Genomic DNA, 13583 nt, shown 5'->3' on the forward strand with positions numbered 1-13583 from the left:
GGGTACACTCCTAAAATAACCCCTGCTCACCCCTAAGTAGCATGGCACGAGCAGACAGGCTTATCTCAGAGGCAGTGTGTAATGCATTTGTGAACACATACAGTAATCAAGTGACAACACTACAGATGGACACCACACACGGTTTATATCAAAAATAAGTATTCTTTATATAGATTTATCACAAGACCTTTAAACGACAAAAACACACAATACTGTTACTTTAGATGGTAGAATTTTGCTTAGTTCTCTTAAGTTCTTAAATGCGACACCTTAAGTAAATGTACCTTTTAGATGCGACACGCAGGGCAACGAAATTGTTGCAACGATGTTGATGCGTTGAAGATTTTGGTGCAAAGAAATAACTACGTGAAGATCTTCCAGATGCGGCACGCTTCTCCGATGTTGCGAGAAGACTTGAGTCGATGCTTCAGCTGCAGTGGCGACACACTTTACGCGATGCAACGACAGCGGCCTTGGCAGCGGCACTCTTCTCTGATGTTGCGAGATGCTTCCGCTCGATGCGATGCAGCAGCGGTGTCACCCCTTTACGCGATGCGACGACAACAGCTCCGACGGTGGCACGATTCTCTGTGGATGCGAGGCACTTTTCTTGATGCGGTGCAATGCGACAACTACGATGGCTGCGATGGCGACACGCTCCTTCCTCGATGCAAGACTCTTCTCTAGATGCGGTGCAATGTGTCAGCTACGATGACTGCGACGGCGACACGCTTCATTGGCGTTACGAGACACTTCCTGGATGATGCGAGACGCATCCGCTCGATGCGATGCTGCAGCGGCGACACACTTTACGCGATGCGACGACAACAGGTCCGACGGCAGCACGCTTCTCCTTCTTGAGTCGCGCTTCCAGCTCCTTGCGACACGCAGTCCCTCAGAAGGCCCAACAACAGCAGCAGGCACTTCCAAAGAACTCTGGGGAGCTGGGGGTGAAGTCTGTTGTTCCTGAGACTTCAGCAGGAGGCAAGTTCTTTTCCAAGCCCTTGGAGATCCTTCACAAGTTGAGCAAAAGTACACACAACGTTCCTTTCTCCTCTCTTTGGCAGTAGGCAACCCCTGCAGGCCAATCCCCCAGTTTCAGGGATAGTCTCTCCTCAGTTTCTTCTTGGTTCCTCTCCTCAGCAGAGTTTCTTCTTGTTTCCCAAAGTGATCTAAATTCTTGGGATCAGGGTCCCAATACTTATACCCCAAAATCCTTTGTCCTCTGAGGGCAGAGGGGCCTTTGCCTTGTTCAAACCAGTTGTGGTCAGTCTTGAAGCACTTTGTTGACATGACTCCTTCTTTCCTTTCAGAGTGCAGGGCAGAGACATCAGACGCACCACAGGAGGTGGAGCCAGCATTGTGGATGGAAGGCACAGCCCTATTCAGGTCCCAGGTGCTACTACTCCCACCCATCTAGATGCAGATCTCTCTATTCACCACTGGGACACCTCACCCTGTCTCCTGGAGTTCCCCAGCCCTGTCACTCAAACTCCAAACAAGGAAAACACAGCCTAGCAGAGGCAGGTTTGAATGGCTAGACAAGAAAATACCTACTTTCTAAAAGTGGTATTTTCAAACACAGAATGTTAAAACCAACTTCACTAAAAGATGTATTTTATCATTCTGAGTTCAGGCATACTAAATTCGAATTTCTACCATGTTCCCTGAGTCAGTTAGGATTATAAAATGTAGTAACCAAACTGCCCATTCTGCCCTATGGAGAACAGTGATTCTTGCAATAGTGAAAAACGAAAATGGCTGTAATTCACTATTAGGACATGCCACACACACCAGGGCATGCCCTACTTTATACTTACAAAGCACCCTGCCCTTGGGCCTACCATAGGAGTGTCTGATAAGAAGAAAAGGGAAGGTTTAGGGACTGGCAAGTGGGTGCACTTGCCTAGTCAGCATGACAGTACCAGACTGCACGCAGGCTCTGCAATGGCAGGCCTTAGACACATGTTTACAGACTGCTTCTGTGGGTGGCACAACCAGTGTGCAGGCTCACCAGCAGCATTTGGATTACAAGCCCTGGGCACTCCTGGTGCAGTGTACAGCTCCGACGGTGCCACGCTTCTCCGTGGATGCGAGGCGCTTTTCTTGATGCAGTGCAATGCGACAACTACGATGGCTGCGATGGCGACACGCTCCTTCCTCGATGCAAGACTCTTCTCTTGATGCGGTGCAATGTGTCAGCTATGATGACTGCGACGGCGACACGCTTCATTGGCGTTACGAGACACTTCCTGGATGATGCGAGACGCATCCGCTCGATGCGATGCTGCAGCGGCGACACACTTTACGCGATGCGACGACAACAGCTCCGACAGCGGCACGCTTCTCCTTCTTGAGTCGCGCTTCCAGCTCCTTGTGACATGCAGTCCCTCAGAAGGCCGAACAACAGCAGCAGGCACTTCCAAAGAACTCTGGGGAGCTGGGGGTGAAGTCTGTTGTTCCTGAGACTTCAGCAGGAGGCAAGTTCTTTTCCAAGCCCTTGGAGATCCTTCACAAGTTGAGCAAAAGTACACACAACGTTCCTTTCTCCTCTCTTTAGCAGTAGGCAACCCCTGCAGGCCAATCCCCCAGTTTCAGGCATAGTCTCTCCTCAGTTTCTTCTTGGTTCCTCTCCTCAGCAGAGTTTATTCTTGTTTCCCAAAGTGATCTAAATTCTTGGGATCAGGGTCCCAATACTTATACCCCAAAATCCTTTGTCCTCTGAGGGCAGAGGGGCCTTTGCCTTGTTCAAACCAGTTCTGGTCAGTCTTGGAGCACTTTGTTGACATGACTCCTTCTTTCCTTTCAGAGTGCAGGGCAGAGACATCAGACGCACCACAGGAGGTGGAGCCAGCATTGTGGAGGGAAGGCACAGCCCTATTCAGGTCCCAGGTGCTACTCCTCCCACCCATCTAGATGCAGATCTCTCTATTCACCACTGGGACACCTCACCCTGTCTCCTGGAATTCCCCAGACCTGTCACTCAAACTCCAAACAAGGAAAACACAACCTAGCAGAGGCAGGTTTGAATGGTTAGACAAGAAAATACCTACTTTCTAAAAGTGGTATTTTCAAACACAGAATGTTAAAACCAACTTCACTAAAAGATGTATTTAATCATTCTGAGTTCAGGCATACTAAATTCGAATTTCTACCATGTTCCCTGAGTCAGTTAGGATAATAAAATGTAATAACCAAACTGCCCATTCTGGCCTATGGAGAACAGTGATTCTTGCAATAGTGAAAAACGAAAATGGCTGTAATTCACTATTAGGACATGCCACACACACCAGGGCATGTCCTACCTTATACTTACAAAGCACCCTGCCCTTGGGCCTACCATAGGAGTGTCTGATAAGAAGAAAAGGGAAGGTTTAGGGACTGGCAAGTGGGTGCACTTGCCTAGTCAGCATGACAGTACCAGACTGCACACAGGCTCTGCAATGGCAGGCCTTAGACACATGTTTACAGACTGCTTCTGTGGGTGGCACAACCAGTGCTGCAGGCCCACCAGCAGCATTTGGATTACAAGCCCTGGGCACTCCTGGTGCATTGTACTAGGGTTTGACAGGTAAACCAAACCAACCAATCATGGAATCACAAATTCATACATTAATTTAAATTAGGGAGCACTTGCACTGTGGCACTGGATAGCAGTGGCACAGTGCCCTGAGTAATTAACACCAGCAACAACAAATGAGGCAACAGAAAAAAGGAAAGGGAGACCCACGCCAATGTGCCTGGTCTAACAGGTAGCACTACATGAGGAAATCTTTGTCACCATGAAAGAAAAGAGTGCTTTTTTTAGGAATCATCAAAAAGCAATGAAACTGTTCGGCTTAGAGATGGATAGTTTGGGAGTACTCTGTAAACGTGCTTTGAAAATCAGAATAAAAAAAACAATCTATGGGGTATCTTGCGAAAGAGATATTATATTGTGTGCAGAGAATAACAATAATGATTGTATTGTGGGGAGTAATATATACAGAAAACCCCAACCATATGTTTTATGGAATCTTAAACATGGAGTACGTAGAGTTCTTCTGTTTCTTAGGCTGAATTTACTCCCTTTAAGAATCGTAACAGGAGCTTGAGAGGGCATTGCTAGACAGGAAATACTTTGTCACTTATGTAACACTTGTATTCCAGACTTAAACCATGTCCTATTTGTTTGCCCCACACTACAACCATTACATCGCAGATACCTAAGGAATTGTTTTCTAAAGTATGATATCACCACAGCAGAAGAGGCCCGTAACGGTCTGCTGGCACCTCCATCTGAATTAGTTTGTTTTACAATTTTTAGCCTTTTTAAACAATTTTTAAATATATTTTAGAACAGTATTTGTCTACTAAGTATGCTTTCGAGCACTTGCACTTTTTTCTACCTTTTTTGCTGCTAGCTATCAAGTACTGTACCCTGAAATTGGATATCTCTGCCTTACTATGAGCTTTTTAAATTTGTATGCATATTTTACAACTGCCAGTTGTTGCGTATCTTCCCTTGAACTGTATTACTCTGTTTTTCTGCGAAGTTTTTAAATATTCTTGCAATGTTAGTATGCTGCAGGTTATCTTGTACTGTATTGTGAATTGACAAATCCCCGCTTTTTACTACATGGTTTTAATTTTGAAAGTTTCTACTATAGAATTAGATTGTAATCTTCGTAAAAGTCCTCCAAGTATTCAATGACGGTAATCTGATTTGTTATGGATCAATCTTCTTGGCACTTGAAAGGTTCCTTGAATGGTTTCTGTATATATGCTTTTCTTTGTTTTTATATGATATGATGAATTTAGTACCATACAAATTTAGAAAATTCCCCTTTTTATGGAGTGTAATGTTGATTTTTTAGATGTATCTTCTTCATTTTATGTGGAACTCTTCGGAGTCCCAAATCCTAATAAATAAACTTGTAAACTTGGGAACTTTTGAAGCCCACCTCCTATCCATCGTCACCCATCATTGCCAGTTGCCTCACTGCTTAAATGCTGTCCTGTGGCTAAGGACCACGAAAGGGCAATTTTGGCATGGGCCCGGGTTTGTCACTCGGAGAATGAAGCACTGTGAAGTCACTGTTATGAAGGTACGTGAAAGGCAGGGTCATGTTGAATTTCCTTTTCTGTTTCTTATCTTTCTGTACTAATCTTTTTGTTCACTTTTTTGTTTTTTCATCTGACCGCCTATTGGAAAGAGGTCCTTAGTCACATTAAACAGGCGATTGGCTACCCACTGCCCGAAACCCCAGCTACACTCATTCTAGGCATCAAACCCACAAACCTTCTTGCCATTACACACAGGGACTGGCACCTTATTTTACATATCATTGGCGCAGCTAAACAAATAGTAGCGTTATATTGTAAAAAGGCTGAAGCACCCCCAGTGACTTTATGGTTTACCCATTTATTGCATACCATGGAACTACTCACAGCGTGACTGCAATTCCGCGACACCAAATTTACAAAGATGGGGCAACCATTAATAGATTATTTTTGCAAACTTGACCACGCTCATCTTCAGCCTCAGAGGCTTCGAGCTCTGCACCTCTTCGAGGACAAAGTGTCTCCTTCTGATGCGGGCAGACTCTGGGGGCCCAATAGAGAAGCTGTCTAGCCTTTCTTTTGCTGGGTACTGTTCTGACATGCTACTATACCTTTGCTTGGGTCCTCCTCCATATGCTTTTTCCTCTTACAGGGGCTCGACTTCTTATTGTGGGATATCTCATGCACTTTGCCTACACTTTCCACAGCCACACCCTCCCCGTCTTGCAGTTTGGTTGCCTTTCCTCTCCCAGTGTACAGTCCTCCCTCTACGACAGCTTGCAACGCACATGGTTTTCTCCTCTGTGTTTTCATTGTTCAACTTTTCTTTTCTCTCTCTTTTTTAGGCCTTGTTCCTGCTGCGTCCCTCTCCTCTCTATCTCTCTCCTCTCCCTTTGTCTGTTCCTCTCCTCTTTTTCTCCTCTTCTTTATTTCCTTTTTATTTTCTCCTTTCTCATGATTACTTGATTGTTGTATTGTTCCTTTTGATTTGTTCTTTCAATAAAACACATTTGAAACAAAACTTAAATCAAAGAAGACTAGTGATATTTATCCGTAAATCTAATGGTATGCTACCTTACATTTGAGTACAGAACAACATGATTTTTTATTTTAATCCATACTGTTTGTTTTACACTAGTTTTGCTCACAAACATTCATTTTAATGCTATTTCTTTGACCAAGCACTGTTATCCTGGACAAATCATTAACCTCACTCTGGCTCATTTCACTTTAGTGTAATACTTGGGAGCACTTAGAAGTCATTCAGGTCAGTTTTCTTTGTACTACATACGTGGATTAAAACACAATGGGAGAAAATTGCAATTTTTTTCAAAGTTGCAGCACATAGAGAAAGGGCAGTGTCATAACTATGAAGATATAGTACTGTTGCTCTCTTCCCAAGCACTAGTAAACAATCTGGTTGCTTAACACCAAGCATACATTTCTTCACTATGGTAAAAAGGTGTCTGCGTGAGTCTAGCATAGGGTTTGTACTGTACAGGTACATTTCCAGTACAAAATACTATACTTAGGCTTATTCCTAAACTTTCCCACTTTGTATATTTGCTGTACCCTACAGCACGAATGCAAGTTTGGAGAAAATAAATCTTTTCTCATTCTAGTGCCTGCCTTGAGAGTGCATAATTGATAATTGTTTGACTCAATGCATTGCAACTTAATGCAAACGTTAGTAACTGGCCTTTGTAATAAAATCCATAGTTGGCTGCATGGAAACACCCATGTACCACCCATGGGTTGGCCCTTCCCACAAAGTAGTGCAAAGCACTGCTATGCTTTACTTTCAGGCAAGTTTGCAAAATAACAAATCAAAACTTTGTGCTGGTTTGTATCACTTTTGGTGACTTTGCACTGCTGCAATGTGTAGATAAATCTGTCCCAATATGTTGCTTGATTTATAAGGATATCATTGACAATTTATAGTGCACAGCAAAAGTGTAATTCTTTCTCGCTTCATTAGTGGAAATGTTATGAGCATTCTTATTTAAAACTTTCTAACTTTTCCTTCAGATGTATTAAATGTTAATAACTATCACTGAATGCAATAATATAATGTTATATATGGATATTAAATACTCTGAAAGGTAAAAAAAATATTTTTTTTTACTTCAAAGAGATTTGTCACTTAACTGATTTTTGAAAGCACAAGCTAACATTTTGACACTTACAGCCATTTCAGAACATTTGCTCAGTTCTTTCTTAGCTCTCCCTAAGAATTTTGTAGTTTGTCTGCCTTCAATGTGGTCATTTTCCACTGAATAGAAAAGTCAGTAAAAGTGTCTATGTGTGTGTGTGTGTGTGTGTGTGTTTGTGTTCATGTGGCGTCAGTCACTCAGATCAGATGGGAGAGTTTTTTACAGACTTGACATTGATGTAGATGGCAGTGGCAACTTGTAGGTAACGGGCGGGGCGGGGTGAAGGGGTACGAAAAAAGACTTACCTGCTCATCGCTGATCTCTTCTTTATCCTTGCTGTTCTGCTGGCTCCCACCAGCACCGATGCTCCCCTAAGCCAATCACGACTCTCCTGCCACCATGAAAGCAGCCTCATGATTGATGATTGGTCTGAGCGCTGTGGTTCAGCACTCAGACCGGGACTGACAGCCTGTGGATGTTCTACACCCAGGCTGTGCATTACAACCTGGTGGAGAACATGCAAAGTGCGCATGACTGGCCAGCCTAAGATGGTCGGTGAAACTGTCACGTGCACTTAAGGTGCATCAAGCACTCTTCCTCCCTCAATGTCACGGGAGCCCAGCCCCGCCCTAACCTGGCTGAAAGATACTAAAAATAAAATGGTAATAACTTCTGTTATTACCATTTTATTGTTCCTTCAACACTGCTCCGAGAGCAGTGGGGTGACGCTCTTCTACGTTAGTGAGGAGCCGCCACCGGGATGGGCCTGTTCCAACGGGCGTAAAGTAAAACGAAATACTCCCTTATAAAATTTGGCGTTGGACTCAACGTTAATCAAAAGCGTTAGGCTTGGCGTGGGTAGGGTTCCTTTGAGAGATGAGAAACCCTCACTACCTCAATGGACTCTCCTACATAAACCCGATCCCGACCTTTTCTCATTTGCAATTCAGACACCACTAGTACTCTAGAAGTGAGAAAGGTGCACTCCACTTCGCCAACACAAAGACCCCGGAAGCTAGGCCAGAGCGCATGACCGTACATCTCCTCGCGTGCCGAATCACCGCGCGCAGCTTTCGAAGAGAATGGAATGGAAGCACACACTAAAGAACAGGAAAACCTTTTCATCTAAAAGGTTAGCATTGTCGTGCTTGCTCCCAATTCTTGGCAATTAACTTGAAAGGAGACATCACGGCTAATTGAACAGTGGGGATCAGGGGCAACAATTAGGCGTTTTGACAGGAGGCTCCCCGAGCAGGACAGATCCAACGATTGTAACGCGAAATGGTTTCTATGGCAATGCAACTTTGCGCTCTTTCCTTCTCAGAGCAACAGAAATGTTCTCAAAGAAATGGATATTTTAACAATGAATAAAGGTTTTATGGAAAGTAGGTAAAAAAGAAAGAAATCTTTCTCGCAATCGATGCAAGCAGCGTTTAGCATCAGCTGACGGCTCTTTGAAGAATCAATATGCTTCCTGGCACTGTAAGTACAGTTAAATCTATTATAGAAGCGGACCAGGGGCCGGAGCTGATCATGCAGTTTGATAATTAAGCACTGGACTCACGCAGTGAGAGAGCGAGCCTGTTATTGTTATCTAGCTCTGTCATCGACAGAACAGCTACCTTGGCGCTTTCAGCATCTTTCAGACAGACTTTGCTTGAGGGCTGAACAGGTGCCCCTCCAACCCGTGAAAGCTTGTTATGTACATACTTTCATCCTAAAATAATATATTCCGGTGAATATGTTTAAGCTCATTTTCCCCAATCTACTAACATAGAATCCTTAAAATTATGAACCCCTCTGGAAGGTTCAGTGTACGTAAAATGACTTCACGTAAAGAAATAATAGGAGCAGCTTAGGTTTTTTTTTTAAATAACAGGGACCCCTGAGGATATGACCTATCCGATAACTACAGATTTGTATAGGACATTGTCATGCCTGCTCCCCGGTTGTCCGCTTGCTATGTCCATATCCATTGTGTTTCAAACTGGCTTCATGCCAGGGCCTCCTGTGGTATAAATATTGGAGAAGAGCTACTGCACCAGTACAGAGGGACGTTTCACCAGGCATAAGACTCTGAAAGTTACTCTATTCTACAAGGAAGACAAGCCCAACACGGTGGAGGAAGACCTGATCCGTCACTTGACCTGAAAGAGGAAAAAGTTGCACCAAACTATGGGGCATATTTACAAGGAGGCGATAAAAAATTATCGCCGCTTTAGCGGCCGTTTTCGGCCGAAAAGCGGCGATAATTTTATTGCCTAATTAGCAAGGTGACGCTAACGCGTGAAACCTTGCTTTAGCGTGGGGATTCCTGACGCCCAACTTTGCATCTCTAATGAGATGCAAAGTGGGCGTTCCTGACCGGACATGATAAGAGAAATAACGCTAAGCGACATTTCTCCTATCATCAAGCCCCACACTATGAAGCATAGCGGCAGGAAAAGTAGCAATAACCCCTGTTATCGCTACTTTCCTGACGCCTGCTTCAGGACTGACTTAGCCATGATATCCTATGGAAGGTGGATATCATGGCTAAGTTTGTGAGTCGCTATCAACAAGCTAACGTGAGATTATCGCTTGGTTTCCAGCGATAATCTCACGTTAGGCAGTTAGCGTGAGGATTTTTATCGCTTTTGAGATAAGCGTTGCTAATAGCACGCTATCTCAGCGATAAAAATCCACGCTAGCCGGCGATAATTATCCTAGCGCTAAGTGCGCTTAGCGATAATTATCGCCGGTTGTTGTTGATATGCCCCTATGTGGGGAGAAGTTGGTCATTGACGAGAAAGACAAAAAGCAAGGCCCCGCCGACTGGCCTTTGCATGGAGGTACACTTGATAAAGTTATCCATGAACGATCTTCATGGTCATCTAAACCCTGTTGATCAGAACTGATTTGAAGTCCTCTACATTGTGAAAGTGTTAAGGATCCTTTGGAGACATTCTAGGACATTCCTTCACAAGAGATGCTGACATTTTGCATTCTGGTTATCAATAATTCAGGGATGTGGAAGAACTGCAATGGGATAATGAATATGGATTCCCTTTACAATATTGAATGAAGTCAGTTACTGTATCAATTTCTGCAGGCCATTCAAAAATTCCGGGCCTTATTATGAGTACAGATTCCTCTGGGTTTAACCAAAAGAATTTGTCTTCAAAAGTGCTGGTACGAATACCGCCTGTATTATTGCCTGTATTATTAAAAACAACTTTATCAGATGCTAAAGGAACATCGCCCCTAAATAATAGGAGAAATGTGTTAAAAAAAGAATTTGAGAATAACCCAACCATAGAAGTCATGGTTAGGTTCCTACTGGACATTAAAAAACTGTCTATAATGATAACAAAGCCAGGGTTACCAAAATATAATGCTTTCCCCTTGGAAGAGAAGGTATGGGAGAAAACCATCCATGTATAAGAGAGGAGAGAGCAAACACAGGATGCCAAAAAGGGGTTTGTTTATTTATGTAACAAATTGTATAGCACAAACTAATCCCTTGTATGTCAGAGCACTTTACAGTCAGAAAGAATGTTGGATGACAACAATGGGGTAACATGGATAGTGCAAAAAGAGGGGAAGGAGGAAAAAGCAGGAACATATGAAATAACCATTATGATGCAAATACATTTTAATCCTAAAACAGTGAGGAGGCAGTAGACAATAAAGGAGTTCCATAATGAAGTGCATGATCAGTATCATGGTTGCTGTAGCTATACCAATGGCAGCTTCTGGGTGGAATTTGAGGGGTACCAGATTGAGAATGACAGATGTGTTAGCAGAAAGATTTACATTATGAATACTAATTTAGTTAGAGTGCTATAGAATAGTTATAGACTAGTTTTACCCTCAAAAGTGTAGATTTAATTATATTGTTTTGTAACATTTATATAGCACTTACAACCCCTATGTGGAGGCACTGACTTGCTTGCCTACATATGTAGCAAGCTGCACCATGTATGGTGTGTGGTTGTGAGGATGTTGTCTTTGTTTGGGTTCTATGTGGTATGTGTTTCCATGTCGTATGTGAGGACCACAGCAGTGTGGTTATAGTGTAATTGGACACAGCGCTTATCAGTGTGATGGAGGAAGAAGTGTGAGAGACAGGCACGCAGTTTATGATTTTAGTAAGTTGGCAGCTTTCAGCAGCTGTGCAGGAACCTTATGGTATTTCTAAGAATCATTGTCCACTTAGCTGGTTACTGCACTGGGTTGTCCATTCTGAGTTATTTTGTTTAATTGTCCCGCATGGGTTAAAGGGAGAGATGGCAGAGGGATCTGCTGGGATGGATGTTGTAATATCCTCCCATATCTGGCTGTCATTGTGAGATGTCAAGAAATGGTCGCAGTATGTAGCTTGTTGGGACCTACTATTGTGGACTAAATTAAAATCCTCTGTTGGCCCATGGCATGTAGCAGATCTCTTAAGTTGTTTAATGCCTATTCAGTTGGTGATGGGTAGTTTATTTGTTTTGGACCAGTACAGTACTGGGTGATGCAAATGCCCCTTAGCACCTTTCTCATATGTGAATATAAGAATGTCAAGCAGTAAAGGGAATTATTATGCAGCCTGTATGAACTACAATCAGCTGCCCACCCAGTGAGGTTTACGGTACGACTAATAGTGAAGGTTACATATCGTATTTTAATTGTAATAGCACTTATATAGAACCTTTAGCCCCTTACAAAGTGTTGTAGTACTTCACGTCGGACACAATGCTGCTTCTGAACTCAGGGTTAGTGTTTTTTCTGATGTTGGTTATTGGGATTAATACTGTAGCTCTTAAGGAAAACCATGCCATGCATTTACTCCAGCTTCTATGTAGTACATTCAATTAATAGGAGTTAAATATTTTCTTTAGTGGGGTATCTGGATTCATACATTTGTTGGTGCCCTGAGTCATACAGTAATCATGCACAGAATAATGTACGGTTAGAAGATCGAGAAACAATATAAGAAAAGTATTTGTAAACAATCTGTTCAGATGGTGCGTCAAAACAGAAGTGAAGGGCACATATCTTTCAGAGAGAAAATGGGAAAAAAACGCGGAAGGACTATATGGTAGATGAGGATGACGAAATACTTGGCACAAGGGTGCCTGAAGTCAGATGTAGTAGGTAATCCTTATTTGTGAGATAAGGAACAGGAGTTCAACTAGGTAGGATTAATGAAATGAACCAAGTGGGGCCACTAGAGTGATTCTAAAAGAAAATGAGTATAGGACATAAAATTCAACTTGATAGGATTTGAATAAAAATAGGTATTGGTTAGTTTCTCCAATAGGATTCTGCGATTAAGGAACTGGGAAACAAAATGATTAGTTTGTGTACACAGTACGGAAGTCAGTCTTCACATGAGTGAAAACTATGACTATTATTTATGCAAATAATAGGAAATAAAAGCGGTAATTTGGTTATCCATCATTGTCCAAAATTGTTGGTAGGGGGATGTGGGTCAAATATATATATTTTTAAAGATATGTTTTATTGGCATTTAGTGAAACTTTTACATATTTAGTCCAAGACTTTTCTATTGATTTTATGCTGACAAAGAACACAAAGGTGCCTAATGAACACAAGTAGATATTAATTGTACACAACAATATATATACAATAGGAGAACAGTCATTAGAAGTTTATGATGATTGTGTCAGTCTGTTTCTAAAATTAGCATGAAGTACAAGTGTCTCTGTTACACAGTAGACCGAACACACTTCTCCTGTCCGATCCCTGAGGTTGTCTTGTGTGGTTGGTCTTGCATGACTTCGACAAAACCAACGGATATGGGAAATCCGGAAGAAACCATAAAAATGCATAAAGAAAAGATAACAAAAAAAAAATTGCATCCCAGGGGTGTGAATCGTGGCCCTCAATTGGCATGTCATGCGTGGTGGGGTCTGGTAGCAGTTATTCCTAAGTCTGAGGGTGTGTGTTGGGTACAGTGGAAGAAGCATTATGTGTCAATTTGCATAATTATTGGATGGTATTGGTAATAGGGAGGAAAAATATGTCCTTCAAAGCTACCTATTCCCTTTCATGAACTTCCTTTCTGACCTCTCTGTCCGTGTCAGGTCTCTGGGCTCTCCCCTCATGATTGTCTAAGTCTCCCTGTACTGAGCCTTTATTATCTCCTGGGTGCTTCCGGCTTGCCACAACCTCCTTCCATAGCTCGGGCATAGGTCACGTGCAGATTCATCTGGCATCTCCTTTACGGAGTGCTTTGCTCCAGCCCAAGTTGCAATATCTTTCACCCAGATCTCTAGCACTGGTCCCCTTCCCAACTTGCATGCCATTGCTATTCTACGTTTGACTAAGGCAAGCACCAGGTCTATAAATCTAGAGCCTACTCTGCGTGTTTTGGGTCTGGGGAACCTTCTCAGAAGA

Source organism: Triturus cristatus, chromosome 7, assembly GCF_964204655.1.
Source record: "Triturus cristatus chromosome 7, aTriCri1.1, whole genome shotgun sequence".
In the NCBI taxonomy this organism is placed as follows: domain Eukaryota; kingdom Metazoa; phylum Chordata; class Amphibia; order Caudata; family Salamandridae; genus Triturus; species Triturus cristatus.